We start from the raw sequence: 4,702 nt of genomic DNA, 5'->3' as shown, positions 1-4,702 counted from the left end.
TTGTATATTAAAAAGTGATCCTGACGTCCTCTGTCACACACACACACACACACACACACACACACACACACACACACACACACACACACACACACACACACACACACACACATCTAACTACAGTGGTTCTCAATATGGGGTCCAGGGACCACCAGGGGGTCCCCAGATACATGATTGTTAGGAACCAAATGGACCCTTACAGGTATGTAACTCTGAGTGTACAAATGGAACCAAATGGACCCGTGTGGGTCTGTAACTCTCACTCTGACAAGTGTAGAAAAATGTCCGTCTGAGATTGTGAAACGTTTCATGGCCGGCTTGATGTTTTTCTGAAGGAGGAAAATCCTGTTAACCTCATACTGCCTTCATGCAGGCCTGGGTACGGGAGTGAAGACTATAGTGGATTAGAATGTTACTATTGAAATGAACCTGTTCTACTGTGTGGAGCTTTGAAGCTCCACACAGTAGAACATATAGTCTATATTAAAACCATTCACTCTTCTGTCATGTTGATGGAATGTTGAGATGGTTTAGCAAAGGAAGCGATAAGAATGTGAAGTTGTGTTGACTGTGTTTGTCCAACACAAAGATACAAGAGCAGAATGTCTCTGTGAGGACATGATATGAATTCATTCATAATTATGATCAAAATTAAAAAAAAAAAAACAGTATAAACATCATTCATTCATGAATGTTGTGACGCCGGGGTGCCTGTAGCCTCTGGTTCAGAGCGCTAGTGTCTAGTGAGTTCTCTCTAACTGCTCTGCTCATCGCCATAGTTCACATGACGCTCGTCTGTCACATGCGTCATGGCGCAACTTGTTCCTGGTTTTGTAAATTTCTACATTTACAACCCGTACATCTACATAAACGTTCACATTTCAAATATAACGTACTGACCCCACGACCATAGATGTAAGAAGTTGAAACGCTTGGGCCTAAGTATCCGTATCATCCGTTTTGTTCAATAAAAAGCATTTTAATCCGACTGGTGGCCATTTTCTCAAATGTCCTTCATATGCTTTCAACTACGCGACCCTATCGGCTGGCAGGTGTATTGCACGCTGATACATTATAACTATGAGAAAATTGCCACCAATCAGATTAAAATGCTTTTTATTGAACAATACGGAAGATGCGGGTACTTAGACTCACCCGTTTCAACGTGTTATATTTGTGGCCGTCGGGTCAGCACTTTATATTTGAAATATGAACGTTTATGTAGATGTACGGGTTGTAAATGGATAAATCACAAAAACCAGGAACAAAGTTGTATGACTGTCATGATATGACAAGTTATGTTTTAGGACCGCTCTCAAATAATGTTATTTATAGACCCCTTAAAAACGTGAATTTCCTGAAAAGTTAATATAATTTGGACAGAGCTGTTTTCTGTCCGACAGCAGAGATATTCATTAATATTATATTATTATAGATTACATAAATATTATAGTGTCTGATGACAGAAGAGATATTTATTAAGAATTAATATATTAGTATGTGAGGACCTCTATTGAATCAAGCCAAAAGGCTTCTTTGTTTTTGTTTTTCATCCTTTTTAGTTGAGCTTGTATTTTGAACTGTACTTCCATCTGTTTTTCTCTCTAAATAAAGTATTAAATCAATCAATATATTATAATGTCCAACAGCAGAGATAATATTCATTATTATTATATTATTATACATATTATAGTGTACGACAGCAGAGATATTATTAATATAAATTAAAATAATCCATTTATATAGAATTCTATTATAGAACTAGTTTAATAATACTAATAATAATTATATATATATATATATATATATATATATATATATATATATATATATATATATATATATATATATATATATATATATATATATATATATAATATCGCACTCCATAAATAGCAGATCTACAAGCCCACAAGGCCACATTGTGGGCTTGTAGATCTGCTACTGTTTTCATCAGAAGCCCACTGCCTGGTTTCTCTTCTCAGAGTCAGAAAGGAAAACGGCTCAGTGTCGCCCTCCTGTGGTTCATCATGACCTCAACACTCTGAGCTCTGAGATGTCATTGTGATGCAAAATGCACTAAAAAGTGGATAATAGCGCCATCTGGTGGTTGATCTACCAACTCTATGTCATTTAGTAAAGTGTTTTTATTTATTATTAGAGTTACTGTAATAACTTTTATAATAAACGATTAGTGATTATTTAACCTAACTGTTGGACTCATTAAAATAAAAACAGTTTTACAACAAATGAAGGACGTTTCATTAGAGGAGCTGGCTAGCTAGCCTAGCAGGCTAACTGCTAGCCTAGCATGCTAACATGCTACCGGATGTAAACACAGTCACGTGATGTCAAAGGCGAACACTCTTCTGTCTACTTCCGGTAGAGGGTTTTCAAAATAAAATCAAGCATTGCGTGTCAAGTTACGCGTCAACAGTTCTGACGTCATTCAAGTGTTTCCGCTTTCTTTTCAAAATAAAACCAGAAGTCTTGTATAGAGCACTGCGCTTGCGCAGTTTGTGTTAGCTTTAGCTATTGTTAGCTTTATTTTATCTTCATGCTATTATAATGTGTTACGTGTTTTATTGTTGTTCTAAAGGATAGAAGGTTATTTTATACAAACTGTCGATTGAAATGAAGAAAGTTTTACAACAAATACAGGCTTGTTTTTACATCATCTGAGAAGATAGCTGTTAGCTAACTAGCTGGCTAGTTGATGTAAACACAGTCAGGTCTCAGAATTGAACAGAGATTTCCGGTGTGTTACACTGAAATTGATGATTTATTGAATTCTGTGACTGGGTACTGCGGCTGCGCCGTTGTCGAAAATTGCCGAGCTACAAGCTCTATAGTCTCGCGTCACCAGACAACTATTCCACAATCTCTGCATGCCGGAAACATTTGTAAATTGTGGGAGGCAACAGTCTGGTGACGCGAGACTACAAGCTCTACGGATCGGCTATTTTCGGCTCGTCGTCATCGTACGATGAATAAGGCTCTATTTACTGTTCTGTGCTCACATCCGATCTACAGCCCGCCTACTGTATCCGGTCATTTGTTCATGCTTTTAAACTCGCACAAAACCCGTTTCCGTATCCTTTCTAGACCGGATGCACAGAGTTATGATGGAACATCAAGTTGGTTCAGTAAGCGGAAGTTCAATCATAGTTCATAGCGTTCGCTGTGACAGAATTTAGTTTTAATTTGAAGAGCAACCGGAAGTTTTCTAATGGTTATCAGCGCTGACTTAGTCTCGCGTCACCAGACTGTTGCCTCCCACAATTTACAAATGTTTCCGGCATACAGTCTGGGACTCGGAAGCTCTAAAAATGCTTAAGGGGAAAGCGGAAGCCCCTCCCCTACCCACTTCCGTTTTAGCATTGTGCAATGGCGCAAAGGAGTCCGACTGGAATCAAAACAAAAAGTGTTAAATAATATAAATATGATATATGTATGAATATATATACAAATATATATATGTATCATATATGATACATATATGAATATAATGATAAACAATCCTCGCACAAATAACATGAATCTACCTATGACTCCCTATGCTTCCGCCTCGGTTCTGTTTCCACTGGGACTACAGGTCCGCCGGCACCGCGTCGTGATTGGTCGAATGTTTTTCCGGTCTGAGTAGCTTCCGTTAAGCAGCTTTCGGGAAGTGGAGTTCCAGACTCTATATAGCATTCAGAGATTGTGGAATAGTTGTCTGGTGACGCGAGACTAGCGCTGATTTAACAGACATGTTTGCTCATTTTCACCACAGGAGGGCAGCAAAGCCTAGATTCTGCTGATATATTGTGCATTGAGCTGAAAATGAGGATAAATCAGCTCTGCTCATAGAGCCAACATTACACTGCCGTGAGAGGTCTCCGTCTTTAGTCAAAATAAACTAAAGTACTTCACTACTCACTGAAACAAAGGCTGTTTTGTGTTGTTTAAAGTATATTGTCCAGGGTGGCCTCTCAGGACCCCACCTTCTCTGTATAATACACTTTATGGGCAGAAATGTAAATATGTCCGACAGATGTAAATCATGAATTTTATTCTACTGCGCCCCCTACAGATCTGGTCAATGGTAATTTATATTGACCAAATCTGTAGGGGGCGCAGTGAAACAATTAAGTACTTTTACTTCTACTCCACTACATCTCAGAGACAAATGTTGTACTTTTTACACCGCTGCAATTATTTGACAACTTTAGTTACAAGTTACTTTGTAGATTTAGATTATTATTACAAAACATATACAGTTATATACCGTTTTTTTTGTTGTTGTAATTTCACTGTGAGACGACAGAAAAACGCAACCACGACCGGATTCAATAGGTCACTAATTCCGATGTAACACCTGCCACAGACACACCACAGAGAGGAGAGGCTGAAGTCCAGGTTTGGTTTGGATTTATTTCAGTAAATAACAGCTAAATAGTGAAATATTAAACAATGACAATAACATTCACAGTTAAATAGTGAAATATTAAACAACAACAAGTCAGATTCAGGATACATGAATTAAAACTCTGGTTCTGGTCGAGCTATAACTCTTTATATGTTGTGTAGTGTTACAGTGAAAGCTGTGAACCTACAGTAAAGTGTGTACAGTTGTTTGATCCAATGGGAGCTGATAGCTTTATTATATTATATACTATGTATTATATTAGATATTTTTATTTTATATTATATATTATAA

The sequence above is a fragment of the Gymnoscopelus microlampas genome (genome assembly GCF_963454915.1).
Source record: "Gymnoscopelus microlampas genome assembly, chromosome: 17".
Taxonomy (NCBI): Eukaryota; Metazoa; Chordata; class Actinopteri; order Myctophiformes; family Myctophidae; genus Gymnoscopelus; species Gymnoscopelus microlampas.
Note: the sequence above shows the minus strand (reverse complement) of the source record.